Source organism: Podarcis tiliguerta (genome assembly GCF_965153285.1).
Source record: "Podarcis tiliguerta genome assembly, chromosome: 6".
NCBI classification, from domain to species: Eukaryota; Metazoa; Chordata; class Lepidosauria; order Squamata; family Lacertidae; genus Podarcis; species Podarcis tiliguerta.
In genome coordinates this window covers 66,222,516-66,244,922 of record NC_139539.1, presented here as the reverse complement: position 1 = coordinate 66,244,922, position 22,407 = coordinate 66,222,516, and the positions used below count along the sequence as shown (strand labels likewise).

Here is a 22,407-nt window from a genome sequence, read left to right as displayed (position 1 = left end):
GAGGTCTATATGCTTTGCTCCTTTCTTCTCCCATCTCTCTAACCAGAAATGGCAAGTATGGTTGCCTGCTAGAGGATGCAAGAATTTACTTCATCCACTAGGTGATTACCAATTTGCTTCTTAATAGTAACAATAATGAGGTTTATAAAGCCCTCTTCATCCACAAATCCCAGCGAGCTTTGCAATTTTTTTAGAGGGCATCCACCTCAGAAATCCAGCAGCTTCTATGGCAGAATCCAGCAAGGCTCCAGGGCAGAATTAAGACCTTTAGAGGCCCTAAGCACTTAAAATATTTCGGTGCCCCTGTATATATCTAATTCAAAATATAAACAACAAGAAACAGTAAAAAAATATTTTTCGAAATGAAACAGAGCCTACAGTAAAATGGGAAATGTTTATTTTTTTGTATACTTCAACTTTATTTATATTTGATTCCCCCCCCTACTTTTTCTAATTGCTAAGTCTTTCATTAGATCTTCAAAACTAATCTTACATAACACATGCACTTCTATAGTTAGTAGAGATAAGGCATCCCACCTGCCTTGTTGCATAGTTGTTCTGTTGGGATTTTTTTAATATACTTCAACTGAGAAAATGAATGCTCAGCCCAGCAATTCGTGACCATTAATGTTAAAAATCCAGCAAAGGAAAATTTCTGTGGTGCCCCCCTTCCCTTGATGCCCTAAGCATGTGCTTATTTTGCTTAATCATAGAGTTGGAAGGGACTGCAAGCGTCATCTAGTCCAGGTATAGGCAAACTCGGCCCTCCAGATGTTTTGGGACTACAATTCCCATCATCCCTGACCACTGGTCCTGTCAGCTAGGGATGATAGGAGTTGTAGTCCCAAAACATCTGGAGGGCCGAGTTTGCCTATGCCTGATCTACTCCAATGCAAGAATCTTTTGTTCAATGTGGGGCTTGACCCCAAGACTCTGAGATTAAGGGAATCATGCTCAACCAACTCAGCTACCCCAAACCCTATGGTTAATCTAGCCCTGGTTGTAAGCAGCATCAATACCAGAGACTTGGGCTATGGTTACAGCTGACACTGCCTTCCACATATTATTATCCACACACATATATTTTTTGCATTGCACAAAACTGCATTGTTACACTGCCCAACAGCTGACATATCAAGCAAATCACAGTCTGAACCACAGTTTAGCAGTCGCGACCATAAGATCGTAAGAGTTCAGCTGGATCAGATCAAAGGCCCATTGGGTCCAGCATTCTGTTTTTACAGTGACCAAGTGGATGCTTATGGGAAACTTACAAGCAGGACATGAGCACTACAGCATCCATCCCACTTGCATTTCCTAGAGGCATCCTCCGAGACAATAGTGCATAGCAGTAGTTAGCACATAATTAGGATGTGATCAGGTACTCAGTGAACCGCCCAGATTTCACTCCCTTTGTAGGAGTAATAGTAACAGAAGCAAGAATTTTCAAGTACCTGGCAGACCACAAAATGTTGCTGGTTGGGGGTGGGGGTGGTGGCGGCGTGTGGATTTAGCTTTGTGGGCTACAAAATGTGCAGAACAGACATACTAAGCGTGTTTACTTGCAAGAAAATTCAGTGAATGTAAACAGTACTTAGTCTTTCCAGATTAAGTGTGTTTAAGATTACAGCCTTTGTACCCAGACTTGGATTAAGTACAGCCAGCCAAATCAAAGAGTGCTAAGGTCAATGAGCTCAGTGAAACTTTAGAGTTATGAAAGTAACAGCCCACATTTTTTTTCACAGATCTGTTACTGTCTGCCATTCCCATTTGTCCTGTCCATCGCACAATCGCCTGTGGGAGTTCAGAACATTCAAAAATGAATGTTAACAATGCTAAACAATGATATTTTTTTTAAAAAAATGTATCTGTGTTTTAATGCTGTTTTGACTTCCACAGTCTATTGATCTAGTTGAGATGTATGATCTAGTTGAGATTCCTGCATTTCAGGGCGTTGGAATGGATGACCTTTGGTTTGGTTCCCACTCTACAATTCTATGATTCTATGGAAAGCCTATATGGCCAATGGGTTTATCCATTTATTAGGCATTGGCAATAACTATATCTGATTCCTGCCCACTTTGCAGGAAGTCTGGAAAGATAAACAACCAAACAAGGGAGCTCCATCGATGGCAACCAACTGAAGCTCACCCCAGGGTGGGTCCCGGCATGGACCTAGCCCCTCAAGCAGACTTCAGACATGATCCAGACCTGTGGATTCCTTTACTGGAATACCCTTGTACCTGGAGGGGCAGATGATGGCCGCACATTCACTCCCCCCACATCACAATAAGCCAATGCCTAACTGCCAAACCTTACAAAAGTTGTGATGATTGCTAAGAGGTGGGCAAAAACGAAATGATCACTGCCAATTTGCCAAATGGAAAAAAATTCCTACCCAGCCCCTGTTCCAGAACAGGTGACCAACTGAAGTCCAGAGCAAGGCCAAAGCAGACACCTAAAATACAGGGTGGGTGGGTGTTCAGCGTTGTGAAGCCAGGTGAATCCCCAGAAATGCATCACCACCTTTTATGCCCCCACGATCACACCACCGATCTCTGATTGGCCAATAGGCCATGGTGTGATCATGGGGCCATCGTGTGAGCTGGGCTCAATCTTCCACCCCCTCAAGGATGGGGGGGGGGCGCCTTGGGCCAGCGCGCAACGCAAACCCTCAATTAGGAGGATCCGATTTAGCGTAACCATCTTTTTGGAATCCTAGCTTATTGCATGCATGGATATTTTAAAATGGAGGTCATCCAACCCACTCCTGTACTTTGAAATAGTACAGAATTCTACCGCCTCATTCTGTATAATAGGTAGAGCAGTTCTCAGTACTTTTAGTCTATGAAAAGGCTGTTGACATGATATTTCAGGCTACTGTTTTCTCTTAGTTCACAGTGGCCGAGCTAGTTCTACAGTTTCTGTTAGAGGAAGGTGGCCTTTTTCTGTTACTAATGCTGAGTCGTTCTTCCCTATGTATCATCCTCGCCCAGTGATTCAAGACTTTCCAACTTCAAGCCTATATTTTTGCAATAAACTCTACCAGGTTAGTCAGTAACTGAAACTAAGCTGGAATGTAATGGCCTGATGGTCGTCCTCTTTCTAACATGCAATCTCTAGCTCTCCACTGATTGTCTGTGGGTTGAAATATAGAATTTAAGTCTACAGCCCGAGAGGGTGCTTCCCAAACAGTATTTTTCAGAATTGATAACAGCATTAACAAACTGAGGTATAGCCCTTACTTAGCAGCACTGGGAAGCAGACTCTATTTCTAAGAATTCTATTTCTTCCTCTTTTTCAGAAATCCCAAATGGCCTACAGCATACACAGCAAGACTTTATAGTCAGTTAGGACATAGCCCCTCATCTTTTGCCATTTCTGCAAGGCCTAGTTTCTTTCTCTTTTAGATCAAAACAAAATGATTATGCTGAAAGTTTTGATTTGAAAATAGTGACCAATGAGAATTGGGATAATGGAAATTTACCTTTACATCCTATACATGATTACTGAGAAGTAAGACCCAGTGAATTCAATGGGACTGGATAAGTACACACATTATTTCAAATTTTGAAATTTTGCAACGGAAGTCTGCATTTTACTTTTAATTTTGCTGCAATATACATTGGCAGTGGAAGAGGTCACTGTATAAAGTGCATTCAAAATAGTTCTCTATTATATTTACACACATGCACCCATAATTTCTCCAGAGCAAATGTCTCTACTCAGCTTGAGGAAAGCTGAGATCTGGAACTCCATGCCACAATTTCCAGAGATGGGTTAGATAGCAGTAGAAAGGGAAGTCAGTAATTTCCTGCTGAATTTGCCAACCTCTGTCACCACCTGTCATCTCTTTGTGAATACATCTGCCCCTGTACGGTTCTTTTATGACTGGTAGGCCTCAGTAGTTTTCAGCCATCTCGTGGGCCTTGTGGGTAAAATGCGCTAGCTAGAATATTTCCAGAAATGACCTTTATGTGAACCAATCTTTAGAATTCATTGAATCTGTACAATGATCTTGCCCTCCAGATGTTCTTGGACTCCAACATCTATCAGCACCAGTCAGCATAGCCCATGGTTAGGGGTAGTGGGAGCTGGGGTCAAGCAAAATTTGGATGGTCACAAATTTGGCTGCAGTTGCTGGCCCTCCCCACATCCCCAGCACAGTCTTGAATAATTCTCAAGATGTTTTGTTAAGATGTTTTAATGAGATGCTATTTATTATTAAGATCATAGCAACACTCTATTCTGGCTAGGATTCAGCCACTCAGAGGCCTAAAGCAATAACAAGTCACAGTTGTTTAAATCGTGAAGTCCTTCTAGCTTTTCTACAGTGATCCATGAACTCTGCTCTCTACAACTCTCCGCTGGCTCCCAAACTTTGAGTATATTATGCAGAGCAACCAGTGAATCAGCAACTTTTTACAGTAACATATATAGACTCACGCAGTGCACATGCATGTCAATGAGCTTATGAAATAGCTAAAAAAAGGTGGGGAGCTAACTTTCAGAACTGGATGCAAAAGAAACAGAGTGAATGTATCTCCCCCTCCTTTGGATTTCTTTGGATTAACAAAGACATTTTTAAAATATTCTGTAAAAAAAATATTTTCCATTAAACTTGAACAATTCTACAAATATTTGTTAAGCTGGCTTTCATCCTCCCGTAGCTTTTGGTGTTTTTAAATTCAGTTAACTCCTAATCAATCTTCCTGTGTTCTCCCATATTAGTGACATGTTCAAGAGAATTTGTAAAGATCCCTCAACAAGAGCTGGCTCTGATCTGAGCCAAGGAGAAAGGAATGTTATCAAATCACCAGTGCTACTTCTAAGGCTACATGACCTGCCCAGACTTGTTACAGGGCTGATGCTTGTTTCTCTAGGAGTGACGAATGCCACAATTTCCAGGACTACAGCCAAACTAGATATGATGTTCAATGTGTATTTGCATTTAACATGCAGGTATATATATATATATATATATATATATATATATATGTAAATAGTACCAGCAGCTATGGGAGTGGTATAATTATCAGCATCCCAGCAGGCCAGAGAGGGGATTTAATTCTTTCACCTGTTATGGCCCTGAGGAAGATTACTCCTCTGAAGCTGGTATTTGCTTTGGAGAGAAATCCACCACAAGATCCAATGGGGACATCCTTCCCAATGCAGATAGCACCTTTTTAGCTCTGGGATAACAGGTTAGGCTGGTCATCTTCACCCAGAGGCAAAAATAAAGCAAACCCATTTGGTCTACCTGCATGAGCTAGAAGGAATGCAAGTGGCATTCACCCTGCAATACTTCTTTCTGTAGGCTATGCTCAGGGAATTTCTGGCTTATGTGTCATATCCTTAGAAATGGTCTACGACATTTGTCTTCAATAGGTGGGTTGGAATACATTAGTGAGTTGCGGCCTGATCCAAGGTGGGTCACAACAGGAGCGCTACCGCCATGCAAATATAAGGTAAAGAATTAAGAAACGGGCCCTCTGATGCATGTTTGGGTTAAAAGCGGGCCCTGGATCTGAAAAGGTTGAAGATACCTGGTCTACAGCAGGGCTAGGCGAAAGGTACAGTAGATGGGAATCTCCTTGTAGATTGCAAAGATGGTTTCTAGTAGAATGACAAGGATCTCGGACTTCCAGTTGTTTTACAGTAGCAACAACAAAAGTGACTTTTGTTTTCTAATTTAGGTTGTTAGAATCAGTGATCTGTTGTAACCTAGATGTAGTTTTGCAAGCATATAAGCAGGCCATCCTAGGGTATGTAGTAACACAGATACAGTGGTCCCTCTGGTTGCGAACGGGGTCCATTCCAGAGCCCCATTCGCAACCTGAAAGGAACTCAACCCGTGTCTGCGCATGCACAGGTTGCAATTTGCCACTTCTGCGCATGACATCATTTTGCATGTTTGCGCATGTGTGAGCGGCGAAACCTGGAAGTAATCCTTTCCGGTACTTCCAGGTCGCCGCAGGACGCAACCTGAAAAGATGTAACAAGAGGTATGACTTTATATAGATATAGGCTAGGCAAGTTGTCCTGGTGTACACATAGGTAATTAACCATCTAAGCCACAGTTTTGCATTTGGCTCCATTCCTAGCCAGTATCCAGTATTCTGTACTAGTATCCAGTTGATAGATCTTACAACTGTAGTAAAACAACAACAAAAACAAAGTCCATCCTAAAAGTCTACTCCTGATATACAAAGCAATGCATATTTAGGCTCCGGCAGCAGACAGTAATGGTGGAAGTCCAGCAGTGGCTGTGACCTGAAGCACTAGAAACATGTGACCGGACTTCCCAGTGAGTCGGTGAAAAGAGCTATTTTCATTTCCCCACAATGCAAGGCCCGGGAGTCCAGTCACACAGTCTCAGAAGTCACTTCAGTACTGCTTCAGGCCTGCCTAACAAGGCTCCCAAATGTGAGAGCGTCATTGCTCACTGCCGAGAATACTAAGGGTGTCATTAGGACGAGGTGGGCAGAGTGGCACAGCATGTATAGAACAGGGCCTATATGTACTCTGGAGTATCATCTGTCATGCCGGGATAGCTTGGTTGTCTGTACAATCCTGACAAGTGGTACGGAAGGTTTTGCCGCACATTGGGGTATCACAGCAGAGCGTGTGGTTATAATAGCCACCTGCATAGTTTGCTTCAGAAACGCCATTCAAATAGAACTTCAAAATAAAACAGTTTTGAGGGAGCTGAGTTTGCCCAACCAAAAATGGCAACTGTGGGTTGATTACTCCTAGCATCAGACAGATTGGCATAGGGTGGCCAATTTACTGTCATTTAAAAAAATATGACTGTAGTTCCAAAGTCATGAGGTACCATTTTCTGGGAGGTTCTTCCCTATTTGTTTGCCTGTACTGGCAGCTAACAGCTGGAAGTGTCCAAATAAAACACACCAAGTGGGCAGGGAACATGCTGAGTCTGTAGGACGCAGACATATTTTTGGTGTGCTTCCCACAGTTCAGTTCACCCCACAAATCCTGGATGTGTGGGAGAAGGTGAGTTGGCCATAGACTCACAAGCCACCTACTCATCCCAGTGCTGTCAGTTTTCTGAGGAAGCAGTTGCATGAGGTAAACTAAACACCCCTGCTGTTCCTTGAAGTAAATTCAAATGAGCCTTGCTAATTTGCTCCAAAGAGTCCGAGTCAAAAGCGAAATGAAAGAGTAGCATTCTGCTGAGATCCCTACATTGCTTCACTAAAGAGGCAAAGATTAAAGGGCAACATTCCCTTTGCCCTCCTGGTAAAACTCTTATTACTAAGGCAAAGGTAATCAATCAAGGAGCAGCTCATGAGCTTTAAATGATTGCTACAGGGGGGCAAGAAGGAATTGTTTCTTCCCCAATAGCTCTGTGCACTTCACTACGCACTGGATGGGACTGTGGTTGGCAAACTGATTGATTGATTATTGAAGTGTTTGGTTGTGCTCATTGCCATCACTCAAAGCATGGCAGGCACTGGTGGGGGGCACTGAGGGGGGCTACCACTTGAGACTGCAGGTGTTTTTTTGTTTTGCATTTTTGAATAATCGAAATGTGTGTGTGTGTGTGTGTGTGTGTGTGTGTGTGTTTAAAGAAATCTTGCTATACTGTAGTGTGAAGTGGGAAAAGCCTGGAATTCAACCATCCCAGGCTATCACTTAATGCTGTGTGATGTATACAGAATCATAGAACCGCAGGCCACATAAAGCTAAGCCATGATGCTTGCTTTATTTGGCTGTACTGTGCATGAGCACTCCCAACTCCTTTCCTCATGTGAGCAGGTGCACAACCCACAAAGGAGCTAGCTTAGTGTTAACTCTGAACCTAGGGTCAAGGGTTTAGTTGGCCATAACCAGCGTTAAACTAAAACACTAGCCAGCCTTAAACCAAAGTTTCTTGTTGGCTTGCAAGTCAGTTTGTTAGGGAAAAACAAACAAAAAACCTGGGTTCATACATTAGAGCAGCGGTGTCCAGTGTCCATTGGCTGAGCTGGCCCAGCCATTAGGCAGGGTGAGGATGCTGCCTCAGGTGGCAGAAGTGGATCTGTTTGGTTTTTGTTGTACTATATGTTGAAAACATTTCATTAAAAAGTTATGGGGCGGGGGGAGAGAGAGAGTCCTTTACTTTGAACTGAGGAGGATACACACAGGAAGGGGACAGTTGGAGCAGGGTGGTCCCTGCATGAAAGGCAGGGTAGAAAGGGTCTCCCAGGGAGAGAGACTGGGGGAAGAAAAAAGCTGAGAAGTAAGGTGAGATGATACAGATTATATAAAGGGCCTTATTCTCTCTCCCTCTCTCTCTCTCTTTTTTCTATTTTTTCTTACTTTTTAATTTATTGCTTTTTTATTATTCTTGTTCTGTAGACTAGTCTGTTTTTCATTGTATTTCATGTCAAAATACAATACACAAAATACAACACACACACACACAGTCCCTCACCCCAGTGGCATTCTCACAGGCTTCCTGTCTGTCCTGCACCTTTGCTGGTGGCAAAGTGGCAGCACCATTGGTGACAATTTTGGACAAGATTGTGTCAGTTTTAGGCAAGATTTCACCCAAAAGCAGTGCGATTTTGTCTGAAATTAGAGTTGTCCAGCACAGGCAAAGTGTGCAGTGGCAGGTTTGGTGGTGGGAGCAGTGGCTGTAGCAGCAAGGCAGGGTGGCACTTCCCATTTCACCTCAAGCAGCAGAACGGGACACGCTGCTCCTGCCCATTGGGTCTGGTAGGGTGGAAGGCAGGGAGATGAAGAAGGGATGGAGCTAGGGCCAGTGACAGGTAGAGGTTGGCTGAGGGAAGGCTGAGGTTGGTGGGGCATTGCCTTGTTCATTGCAATGGACTACCGTCCCCTGCTAGCACCATTCAGAAGCTCAAGCACAGTATGACTTAACAGACCAAGCTTCATGGCTTTGTGGTAGCAGCCAACTTTGAAAGGACCTCATAGGTCGTCTAGTCCAATGCCTGCTCATTGAAGGAAACCCAGAGCTAGGGAGCTCAATTCAATATGTAGCTTGAATCAACATTAAAAGCTGAGATTGATTCTGTGCTGCGTCTTTTATGGCCAAACAGATGTATTTCTCAATGTTCCTTCCTCCCATTCATTAGCTCCTTCTCTCTTATATTTAGAAGTCACTGCTCATTTCCTGAACATTTTCCATGGCATTGCCTTTGTGCCACATGTGAGTATCATAGGTTACAGACTGTTCCATTAGGTCCATTAATATAATAAAAAAGACTGCCTGATTAATGGCATATATAATCTCCTTAAGCACACACACGCACACACACTCACTCACACACATGCAGTAAAGTAAACAACTTCTTGTCTAAAGCTTTGCTGATGTTATGGTGCTGTGCCGATCACAGGGGAAACAATTCCCCCTCTTTGAGACTGAACTAAAATTAGGCCCCACCTGCATGATGTTAATAAAGTCTTCCACAGCTGCATCCTACATACAAGTTCTGCAGATTGCTTTTCGGAAAGCTGCGTACATCTTGAAAACAGAGTCATTAAAAAAAAATTAGCCACCTTTTTGCCGAGTGCACCCCTCCCAATGCATTATTAATGATAAATAGAAATTATTATCGTTTTAATCATGCTGACGAGCAATCTCAGAAATAGATCCAGTTAGAACCTAATTTGGTGCCTGCATTGCTCTGTATTTAATCACTTCGCCCCCCAAATGTAGGGGGCAATAATAACCCTTAAAAATACAGGACAGGATTATATCTGCACTATTCCTCCCCTGAGCAAAATGATCTCGAGACAGAGAATGAAATCAGGGAGGTATCCAAAAGAGATGAAGTCATAGTATGGGGGGACTTCAATTGCCATCATGTAGATGCAGTAACTGCATCTTCTGGTTATGACAAAGAGGTAAAATTTCTAAACAACAGCTTGTCATGGAACTGACCAGACCCTGGTCTTAATCTTAAGTTGTGAGCAGGACTTAGTGTGATATTTTTGTAACTGGAGTGCTACCAAATTCAAGTGGACAATTTTAAAATGAAATAAATACAATTGCTGAGAGCGTCCAACACAGTCACACTTGACTCGAAACGCATAAAATTCCAAAAACAATGAGAGGACTGTTAGGTTGAAAGTAATGTCAAGTGGGTCAAATCTCTCAAGAGTGTATGGGTATTATTCGAAATCACAATAATAAAAGCTCTGCTATAATGTATATGACAGAGCAGGAAAGGTACCAAAAGGATGTATGTGTGGTTAATGTGCAAAGTAAAGAAAATGGTTAGAAGGAAGTCTTATCCAAATTAGGAAAACAAAAAGGAGCACAAACTTTGTCAAAAGAGATGCAAGCAACTAGGGATGCAAAGGGGTGGGTTAGAAGTATTTAAGGACCACAGAACCATAGAAATGTACAAAATTGGGTTGATCCAGAAGGGCATGAGTAGAAGGGGACTTTCCTGCCCACTGCTCCCCTTGAGCCTCTCTGAAAAGTCTCTCTCAAGGGTTAGGGACCCTGGTAAATGGGATGGGCTGTGGTTCAGAAAGTGCAAGATAAGCAGCACCCATTATTTTGGCACCGGAGGCAGAAAATTCCACATGTACCTCTTCCCTTCCCTAGCACAGCAGGCATTCAATTAACCAATAAAAAATGTATTCCCAAATCAGCTGTCTGAAGTGGCTACCTCACTCTATCTAATGGTAGGGCCAGTCCAAACACTATTGTTTGTGGTGCATTAGAGTAGAGCAACATAAACAGAAAACAGATGTCTGGGTTGGGGAGCTTATAGACTACATTGTGACAGCGAGAGGCAAACACCAAAGTCTTGTGTCTCTGAAAAGAGTAACAAATTGATTTGGTACATGCAGGTTTCTTCCCTATTACTCTACAATACATTTGCTAGCAGAGATGTCTCAATACTGCACTCTTTCTTGCTTTTGTTGCAACAGGACTAACACAGATACAACAGCGGAGGAAATGGCAAATGGAAGCAGGGAAGGCACAAAAGCGAGAGCCAAAGGTAACAAGGAGATGAATATGGGCAGATGAAGGTCACCTCCAGACTGTCAGCATTTCACAGAAGGAATTCAAGCACATACTAGAAATGTAGATTTGTGCAACTAAAATGGATTCGAACAAGCTGTTGCCCTATCACAATAGATCCACATTTTTTTAGAATTAGGAGAGTGAGGGGGAAATGCATTGTAAAGTGTGGGATGAATGACTGATTAATGGGAAGACATATGAGCACTGCACAAGCAAATCAGGATGAATGTTCATTGCCCTGCAAACAAATCAAAATGAATGTTCACTAAAGGCCAGACCTAGTCCAAGCTTTGCATAAGCTTTGAGCAAGTGAATCAGGATGAATGCTTGATAAACAGGTCATCTGGATCTGGCAGCAAACATCATATGCACTCACGTGCACAAATAGGGGGAAGAGGAATAAGGGGTATTTAAAATCCACCAGCTTTATAATGGAACAGAATGCTGGATTTATAACATGAGAAAGAACTGAAATTTCTGTGTTTGGTCTTCTTCACCTACCCATGTGTGTTCTCTTAAAGCATTTCCAAAAATTACTTTTCTTTTTTTCATCCCTCTTAGCAAGCCCATTATCATTTAAACATAAAACCTGGACTGAATGGCTATGAGATGGTTAAGTTTGCAAGAATGAGACATAAAGTGCAGAAATATGTGCAGGTCAGGCACTGGACAGCTGGTTGTACTCAAAATTAAATAAATGAGAAAATGTGCTCTCAAAATTAAGTCTCTGTGATTTGCAGTCTCATTAATTATCAGCCTGGCCTAGCTGTAAAGCAATGTAATTGGTATAATTTTGTTGGTTGTTGTTAAAAGGGACTCAAGTTTGACCCCCTGGTTAATGCCATAATTTATTTCCCATTTTAGGATATTATAGCATGTCAGTAATTTAATCAAAGAGGACTACCAACTGGCATAGCTCAAACAAACAGTTTGTTTACTTGTGCTGCCCAATTGCTGCTGTCAATGAAAGAAAGAAAGAAAGAAAGAAAGAAAGAAAGAAAGTGCTTAAACTTCAATTCCTAGACAGTGCCTGCCTCTCTCTCTCCATTGCAAGCCATTAAAGACTTGACTGCTTTCTGAGATGGAGCAATTCCAGAGCACAATATCACAAAGGATTCTACACAGCAGTAGGATGGGAGGGGACCCACTTAGATAGGTTTCACTCACTGGTAGTAGCCCAGGGGGAAAGTGCATCCAGCCAGCTGCACGGGCTCACTTCATGGTATAACTTTACACTATTTTCTCTCTAAGTCGCTACTAATCCCCGGGGTTTACATGTTTTTTTGGGCTGCATCAGAGAAAAGCAGTGTGAAATTGCCTGAAAGCCTCCTTATAAATAAGACTTATGATAGAGACTAGGTTGGTTGATGAAAAGGCTGAAAGCAATGCCCCCAGGGATCCCCAAAAACTATTTTACAAGTCTCCCGCTGCGATTTTTGGTCTCTATCTAATGACTGATAACTTAAAGAAATAAAGGAAAGGACAGGGTAGAGGAGGTGGGAGGCCTTTTCTAACTAAGTTAAAGTCTCCATGGCCCACTTTGGTTGAACTGGAAATGATCTACCCAAAAGAAAATACCTTCAGGTTTAGTGTAAATCTACGTGGCCGCTGACTAACACAATACTTTCCCTTTTAAACATGGTGCGACGGCAGGTAATAGTGCTAGGTAGGTGTTTTATAAGTGCTAAGCAGGCAGAAATTTCCTTCTGCTAATGATAGGGAGTGTTGTTGTGCTATTTTGATTATTTGGAGGTCTCAGTGTTAAAAGATGCTTCCCATTTCCTGGACTGAAAAAGGTACTGAACTAAAAATATAAGCCCAACCATCAAACCTGAGTATGCTACTTCTACAGATGTGAAAAGGGTAAACATGCTGGATCAATAATTGCAGATTATGCCAGCCCTCTTGAAGTGTGGCCCTTCCTCCACCCTGTCCTTGTTCTAATGAAGATCTCCCTGTTAACATTAGTGATATGGCATTTCAAACAGTATTCAACACTTGTAAATTGGCTAAATGTCTATTCTGACAAGTTTAAAACACTCGTCATTGGATTAAACCTTATTTCTTTTCCCTTCTTCTAATGACATTTATCAGGTCCACTTAAACATCCTGACAAATCTGTTTCCTGCTGAACTGCAACAAATGAGCTATTTATCTTAAGCTTGTTCAGTTCATATTAGCAGGGAAAGGTAGGCATCCGTTCAATACTTCAGATACTATATAAATCAAACAGGACGTGAGCAAGTGCATTTGGATCATATGCTAACATTTGAATTGAAGTGATTTTTGTTGGGAATCTGAGGTGAGATACCCACATAGCAAAAGTTGCCCCCAGTTCCAGTCACCACACAGAGGGAACTTAAGATCCAAAATAGTTTACTGCTGCAGAATATAAGACTTCAGTAATACAGTACAGGACATTGAGATATACATACAGCTTGTAGGCTTTGCAGATAACAGATACAAGCACAAAGTATCTGTCAGAGCCATCTTTCCTATTGGGCTTACTGATGTGTTGCACCAGGGCGCTGGCCTCTTGGGGTGTCCCAGCGAGTGGGGGAACTGAGCAGCTTTGCCGGCGGCCTCCCCTTTCCCTGCCCGCCCACCAGCTGTGCCCCGTCAACCATATGGCTGGTGGGCATGCAGCTTCCTTCCCAAGCCGCTGTGGGAGGAGAGCGATCCCCGCAGAGGCTGGGGAAAAGGTCAACAACTATGGGAAATGGGAATGGGGGTGGGGTGGGTGCCTGAAGGATCTTTGCACCAGGGCACCGGATATGCTTAAGACGGCCCTGGTATCTGTGTTGCTCCAGCTTCAAGATCTAACACAGACTTGAACTCACTGACTGTGGACTAAGCCCAGACCACTGAGCTGATGTGTCTTAATCACTTATATAGACGGCATTGGGCAGTTGCCACAGCAACTGGCTTGATTGATCATGCACTGCCCACTTCCTCCAACAATGTTCACGTTTGGATTTTTGGTGGGTGAAGCCAGAAACACCAAATTATCCAATCACAAGCCCTGTTACTGAAAGAGTGCAATCAACTGGAAACTTTAAGGGTCTAGCCCAAGGGTCAGCAAACATTTTCAGCAGGGGGCGAGTCCACTGTCACTCAGACCTTGTGCGGGGGGCCCCCCGGACTATATATTTTTTTTGGGGGGGGGATGAATGAATTTGTATGCCCCACAAATAACCCAGAGATGCATTTTAAATAAAAGCACACAGTCTACTCATGTAAAAACACCAGGCAGGCTCCACAAATAACCCAGAGATGAATTTTAAATAAAAGGACACATTCTACTCATGTAAAAACATGGGCCGGATTTAGAAGGTGATTGGGCCGGATCCAGCCCCCAGGCTTTAGTTTGCCTACCCATGGTCTAGCCAGTGTGAGCACAGGAGAACCACTATCTAGTATCCTGATTATCATTAGCGTTAAAAATATATATATATTCACGAAGGAGAATTTGGGTTCTGCTGGCTCTTGATTTCAGTCCCTCTGATGTGCTTGTTTTCATTAAACACAATTTGCTTCCCTTTGTTATGCTGGAGTGTCTGGAAGGGGTTTTGTTTTATGCCATGTACCTGTCCTCAAAGCTGTGGAGAAGGAGAACAATGGCATAGCCTCTAGCACTTTGTTTAGAAGAGGTCTTTTGTTGTTGTTTAATAGAAAGGCATTTGCTCTATGCAGTGCAAGTTGCTTTTGACATGCAGATCATGCAAAACTTGCCAATATGTGCCCCTCCCTTTTGAACATTCCACTCATGCCATTGGTACCCTCTTGTAAAGGGGTCTCTATCTTACCATGTGCCATTTGGCACACATTCCTTGGGCGACTGCCAAAGCTGTTATCCCAAACAATCCTTTTGCTCTTTTCCTCTTCTGCCCCAGTCTCCACCATTAGAAACACTCTTCTGTTTACTTTCCCTTGCTGTCAATTAACTGCTATCAGAGTCTCTCCTAATCTCTGCAGGGATTTGCAGGGATCTATTTGAACAGAGAATTAATGGGGGGGGGAGAGAGAGACTCACACCCTTATTTGGCCATGTATCATGTCCCTTTCTCAGTAAAGAATGATATGGTGCACTTGTTGAGACTTCTGCTGTGTATTCTAGGCAGGTTAAGGTGATGGAGTAAGAGCAAATTGAGTGGAGGAAGGAAGGAGCACAGTAATTAAAGATATTTCTTTGATATGCCTTTAGCCATTAGAACCTCTAAAGCATGTAAGCACAGGATCTGCATTAGTTACTAATTGTAACTAGCTCTTTCTTAAACCCCCAACCGAGTCCTGCTGCAACTGAAGCAACAAATTGCTTGAAGACATTTCTCAGCTGGAGTGTAAAGAACCTTAACTGGGTGGTTTGATCTTATCCAGCATTTATTAGCATTAGTCTTGTTGCAAAGGAGTTGAGAAAGCATCCCACAATGGGCAGGCGCTGCCCATTTATTTGTGGTAGTTGTTCACAGATCCTTTCAACAGTATTGTAGTGGTTGGACTCTCTCCCCCTCTCTTCTTAAATACTATTGCAGACTATATTTGGGACTGTTCTGTTGATACAACGGCTTGGAGTACCTCTATACAATGATGATGATGATGATGATGATGTGAATAATATGAATATACCAATAATTGCCATGGCGGCTTCTAAGCAGTCTACAAGTATAAAGCCAATTGCAAAATCCTTTAAATGGGCACAATTAAAACACACAGTAAGACAATTTAATCAAAGCATTAAATTAAGCACCTGCAATTAAAATGTACAATAAAACAATCCCATTAAAACAGCATGGCAATTAAAAGAGTTAAAGCAACAATTAAAACAATCAAAGCTGGAGGTTCAGGTTAGGAGATCAGGGGAACGCCAGGCACAGACATTTGTCTTCTCCCAGGACATTGGCTAATTAAACAATCTGTGGCTTTTCAAAATGGGGGGGGGGGGATTGTTTTTTGTTTGTTACCATGTTATGAATATTTCTGTTTTTTATATTGTAAACTGCCATGTCATCCTCTGATGAAGGGTGCCATAGAAATTTGATTAAAAAATAATTTAATTAAACATTTTTAAAAATAGGTGCGTCATCAAGAGCCAGCAGAATGTTGTTACCGAAGGGGCCTCTTATATTTCAGCAGAGAGAGTGTTCTGTGACATAGGTGTTCCCAGTAAAAAAGCCCGCCTCTGTGTTAGGATAAGCCGATATTCATCACGAGGTGTGGGGGAAGATCTATCCTCCTACAAAATACATCTATTGGCTGCAGACAGTGGAATGAACTCAGTGGAGACATGTTATGATTTAAAAGTGGGTAGACTTAGTAAAATAAGCACTTAGTGAAAAAAGCCATGCTTAAGTGGCAAGGCTGTCTCAACTGGTAAGGCTGTAAGACAAAACTGCTGCCTGCCATCATATGGCAATAGAATGGGAAGGGGCCATTTTGTCTTTGCCTTTTCATATCAGGAGACATGGTGGTGCAGCTGTATTTCCAGACCTCACAATTGAAGCACATGCTTACTGAAAAAATGGTTGCCTGATTATGCCAACAGACTGCAGTTAGGGTGACCATCCACTCAAGGGCCTCCCAAAGGTAAGTGCTCCCCACCAAACCAACTGTGTAGTGGTGACTAGTCCTTAGTGAACTGTGCATCTGCTGGTGCAGTCCATAAAACCATGTCTATAACTGCTCTGCGATATGGTGAACATGGGTCTCCACAAATAAACCTGCTGACCCGATTACTCTGTGATTGAGCATGGGGAGAAAGGACAGCTTCGCCAAACAACAAGAACAAAAACCTACCAGGCAGGAAGTATATAATCCATATACTTTCTGAGTAGCACTTTCAAGTCAGCCATAGATTTAGTTGCAGATGTCCTTCCACTTGATTCATCATTCCTTGACCTCAGTTTCAATCTATGACTATCTAATCTCTTTATCACTGCCCAGGCTTTTGCAGCACACCATGGTGATGACAAGAGTGGTGTGGAAGAATATGTTTTGTTTCACAATTCCATTCATTTTCATTATTTAAAACGGCATTCATTTTGTTATCGTTCATTTAAACCCCATGCGTTTCATTACTCACATTTGTTATTGTTGTTGTTTAGTCATTTAGTCGTGTCCGACTCTTCGTGACCCCATGGACCAGAGCACACCAGGCACTTCTGTCCTCCACTGCCTCCCGCAGTTTGATCAAACTCATGCTGGTAGCTTCAAGAACACCATCCAACCATCTCATCCTCTGTCGCCCCCTTCTCCTTGTGCCCTCCATCTTTCCCAACATCAGGGTCTTTTCCAGGGAGTCTTCTCTTCTCATGAGGTGGCCAAAGTATTGGAGCCTCAGCTTCACGATCTGTCCTTCCAGTGAGCATTCAGGGCTGATTTCCTTCAGAATGGATAGGTTTGATCTTCTTGCAGTCCATGGGACTCTCAAGAGTCTCCTCCAGCACCAGAATTCAAAAGCATCAATTCTTCGGCGATCAGCCTTCTTTATGGTCCAGCTCTCACTTCCATACATCACTACTGGGAAAACCATAGCTTTTACTATACGGACCTTTGTTGGCAAGGTGATGTCTCTACTTTTTAAGATGCTGTCTAGGTTTGTCATTCCTTTTCTCCCAAGAAGCGGGCGTCTTTTAATTTCATGACTGCTGTCACCATCTGCAGTGATCATGGAGCCCAAGAAAGTAAAATCTCTTACTGCCTCCATTTCTTCCCCTTCTATTTGCCAGGAGGTGATGGGACCAGTGGCCATGATCTTCGTTTTTTTGATGTTGAGCTTCAGACCATATTTTGCGCTTTCCTCTTTCACCCTCAATAAAAGGTTCTTTAATTCCTCCTCACTTTCTGCCATCAAGGTTGTGTCATCTGCATATCTGAGGTTGTTGATATTTCTTCCAGCAATCTTAATTCCGGCTTCGGATTCATCCAGCCCAGCCTTTCGCATGATGAATTTGCATGATGAATTATAACACATTTGTTATAATTGTTTTCAAATCTCTCTTTAATATTGTGCTCTTTTACATCACCATCGACTCTCTCCCTCAAACGTCATAATGAATAAAAATGGAACTGAATGGGTCACTGTCCTTCACACCCAGGTCTAATAAATACTGTGCCTGTTTGACTGCACAGGTGGTATGCTGTACCCTTTCAGCACAAGTTTTACTGAGCTTGATCCTTCCATATGTGTCTTGTAGGGTTGCCATATTTCAAGAAGTAAAACTTTGGGAAAGTTGTTTAGCTCTCCCCCCCCCCCATCATTGGAATCCCAGGAAAGTCTGGACTCATGGCAACCCTAGTTTTGCCCTTGGGTAGACTGTGCCATCTGATCAGAACCAGACTTTGCTCCTGCTTCTTCCTTTACTTGCCTCAGGAATCCCTCATATCCTTTAATGCTCTCTCCATCACTTCAGACTTTATTGGGAATATAGGAGAAGAAATCCTGTAGGACTTATGGGACAATGATGTTATTCATCCATTGGATGGGCTGTGCTGCCAAACTGGCTCCCGCCAGCCCTCTGAAACAAGAATACACTAACCTTCTGTGCTACAAGAAGCTGAGTGCAATGTCATGTTTAACTTCACAATGTTTTGTGCAACCTAAGCTTTCTGAGTAGCTACCGCTATCAAGCAATCACTATTCCCAAAGCTTTTGTTCTCATTAATCACCATGCAGGTGCACAAGCTACAATGCAGCCTTTCATCATAAGGTGCTCAAGAACCTAGAATTGTTAAATGCAAGAGATATATCCATTTAATCTCATTTCAAGAAATAAGGCGGGTGGAGGAGAATCGCATGATATCCACAAAAGAGAAAAGACAAAGCAGTTCAGAGAACAATAGGTAATTATAATAGTAATGATGATAATGATGATGTATTGAAAGAAACTTAAAGAAACGAAGTGCATAACCGAGATGGAGTGCCACAGTTCTCATGTGGATCCTAGCAAGGTGACCTTCAGTTTGAGAGACTGCTTTGGAGAGGCTAGTCTGAGTGGTTTGGTCTGCTTCGCAAGAACAGTGGCCAAAACATGGTGGTATGTAGCCAGCATGCTGTTGAATCTTGGTCCTGCAAGGCCATTGGTGCTCCTTCTGCTCAGTAAAAGAGGGCAAGTCCTGTTTCTATGGCAGCTGTGATGCTGGTGCTCTTGACAGGGACCATTGTGACATCTGCCCTCAGCGAAGATGGGAGAAGGGCAACATGACCAAGTCTGGTTTTGAAAATTAAACCTTGCTTAGGTAAAGGTAAAGGGACCCCTGACCATTAGGTCCAGTAGTGACCGACACTGGGGTTGCAGTGCTCATCTCGCTTTATTGGCCGAGGGAGCCAGCGTACAGCTTCCGGATCATGTGGCCAGCATGTTAAAGCCACTTCTGGCAAAGCAGAGCAGCACATGGAAACGCCGTTTACCTTCCTGCCAGAGTGGTACCTATTTATCTACAGTAGTACCTCAGGTTTCATATGCTTCAGGTTACATATGCTTCAGGTTACAGACTCTGCTAACCCAGAAATAGTGCTTCAGGTTAAGAACTTTGCTTCAGGATGAGAACAGAAATCGTGCTCCGGCAGCAGCAGGAGGCCCCATTAGCTAAAGTGGTGCTTCAGGTTAGGAACAGTTTCAGGTTAAGAACAGACCTCCGGAACAAATTAAGTACTTAACCTGAGGTACCACTGTACTTGCACTTTGACATGCTTTCGAACTGCTAGGTTGGCAGGAGCAGGGACTGAGCAACGGGAGCTCACCCCGACGCGGGGATTCGAACCACCAACCTTCTGATTGGCAAGTCCTAGGCTCTGTGGTTTAACCCACAGCGCCACCCACGTCCCATAAACCTTGCTTAGTTCCTGTCTAAAACAATTCCCTATGTGGTAGCAAATAGCATAAGCCCGCAGCAAGGACTCTTGATACTGGGGTTTCCTGTGACAACTTCTTCTCTGAACTAGGTGTAAAGCTGAGGCAGGATGGAAAACTCTATTTATACAAATTAGCACTCAAAGAGGGATAAAGCTTGATGGTTTCACTATTAAAGGCACAGCACTTATATTCTGTCAGAAACACTGTTTCAGGTTTAAACAAGAACATTATAATTTTTCTGTTAAAACTATCTCCTCCTCAAAAACTTCATTCTGTCTGTGGAATGCTCTCCTCAGGGAAGTTCGCCTGGCGCCTTCACTATACACCTTTAGGCGCCAGGCAAAAACGTTCCTTTTCAACCAGGCCTTTGCCTGACTCGATTTACATCCTATACCCTGTTTAAAAATGCTGGCTCTTTTGGAGTTTTTTTTTAATTGGGTTGTTGGCTTTGTTTTGACTTTATGTATTTTATATTTTATGTGAACTGCCCTTAGACCTTCAGGTATAGGGCGGTATAGAAATTAAATAAATTAATAATAATAATTCATCCAAGTTATTTATAAAGAGGTTGAACAACAACAGGCCCAGGACATAGCTCTGAGGTGCTCCATTTGTTCCTTTTTTCCAGGATGATAAGGAACCACCTTAGGAAGCTCTCTTTGGGTTCGATCAGTCAACCAGATGTAGATCCACCTAACAGTTACCTTCTCCAGCCACATTTTACATAAACAAGGAATCAATTTATGATTTAATTCAGTATTTAATGATTAAGATCTATCAATTTTCATGTTAGTATTGATAACTTCATCATCATCCAGACTGTGATATTTATTCAGTTACTAAGCCATTTTTTGAGTGAGAACTTTCAGAATGGCTAGTGGTGCAGAATTTGGGCTGTTGCACAAAGAGCAAGGAGACCCAGCCACAAATTTCACCAGGGACCTTGGGCCAGTCTTGACCTAATCCAACTCACAGGGTTGGTGTGAGAATAGTATGGGAGGAGGACCGTGGATGTTCTGTGAGTAAGGGTGGGATAAAAATGTGTCCTCTCTCTGTCTTTGCCTGCCTGCCTTTGTCTCTCTCTCTGTATATATATCGTGTATATATATATGACACACACACACTATTCACAATATTCACAGAATTACAGAATTGTAGAATTGGAAGGGACCCATTTTATGCACATATGGGTCCAAAGCTCTTCATTTTGATCAAATTTAGTACTATCTTGAATTAAATTAACAAGAAATCCTCTTGTGTCTCTGAATATCAAAATAGCATCCTGTATGAACCCAAAGGAAGATAAGACATTGCAACATCTCTGATAAATGCAAAAGGGAAGGGTGTGGGATACAGTTGTCAAAGGAAATGAAACATAAGTGGATGATTTCTTCCCATCAACACCTCCCCCAACCCTGTACGAAGGTTGATAAGCAGGAAGCCACCTTTTTGTATTTCACTTCATTTGAAGGTTTACCTTTTCATATAGCTTTTTAAAAGATTTGAGGGTTTATTTGTGGTTGCAATAACACTGCAAGGGAAGCTCTCTGGCAAGGTAGCAGAGCCAAGGCTCTTCAATTAAAAACACAAACACACATGCAACAAAGTGAAAGTAAGAGACACATGGAAACACTTTTCTGCAAATAATCTTGCAATTATCAAATTAAATCAATCCACCGGGATGGTGCAGCTTCACCTTAATTAAACTGAGAAAGATGTTTCTTTTGGAAGAGAAGAATGAGTATGAAGACAAAGGAAGACAGCTATCATTTCCCCCACAATCTTTCATTCACCTTGTCTGTCAGTCTGCCCCAGTCGGGTTAGAGCTTATATCTGCACCTCAAGCTCCACTGCCAAAGGTGGAACCAGGATGAAACCAGCATGCATGTACCCCCACAACTCCCACTGTTTCTTTTTTTGGGTGGGGTGTGTTTTCTTTCTTTTTAAAACTACTCTGTATATTCCATGTCGATGTTGACAACCCATGAGTATACAGGAACCCACCTTGGGGGGTCTTTCTTTCCCTCAATTTTCTTGCTGAGTACATCTATGGAATTCTTATAACTTCTTATGTATGGACACTCCAGTGGTATGGGCATTCCTAGAAGTTCTTTAAACTGTAAACCAGTGACACAAACACTTGTGTGATTGTGGCCTAATTTTCTCACAACACTGGAACCCAAGAACACCATCACATTTTGTTTTTAAACCTGCCCCAAAGGATAAAAAGTCAATAGTGTGTTGAAAGCCAACTGGGTGGCCATCTTGCCTGAACCACTGAGTCTTCTGTGACTGAACCCTGAAGCACAATTAATGAATGGAAAAGCTGGCACCACCCTCACTTCATACCGTCCAATATTTCTCTAATGAAAATAGGGACGTACTGTTCCAGAATAGTCGTAGTGGTGGTAGTAGTAGTAGTTATTAAATTTATACCCCACCCATCTAAATGGGTTGCTCCATCCACTCTGGGTGGCTTCCAACATATATAAAAACATAAGAAACATAAGAAAACGTTACACATAAAAAACTTCCCTAAAGTTTGTA

General features: G+C 42.5%; 1 protein-coding gene and 1 long non-coding RNA gene across 3 annotated transcripts in view; one reads left to right on the top strand and one right to left on the bottom strand.

The window, feature by feature from the left end:
- Window positions 1-11,731, top strand: part of LOC310679607 — a 50,950-nt gene extending 39,219 nt beyond the window's left edge. Inside the window, exons 2-3 of the long non-coding RNA XR_014512386.1 lie at window positions 9,123-9,175; window positions 10,912-11,731. This is a non-coding gene — a long non-coding RNA (uncharacterized lncRNA). The remainder of the gene's footprint in view (window positions 1-9,122; window positions 9,176-10,911) is intronic.
- The window catches only part of ADGRL2 (adhesion G protein-coupled receptor L2), a 339,276-nt gene that overhangs the window by 271,522 nt on the left and 45,347 nt on the right, over window positions 1-22,407 (bottom strand). The window lies entirely within an intron of this gene.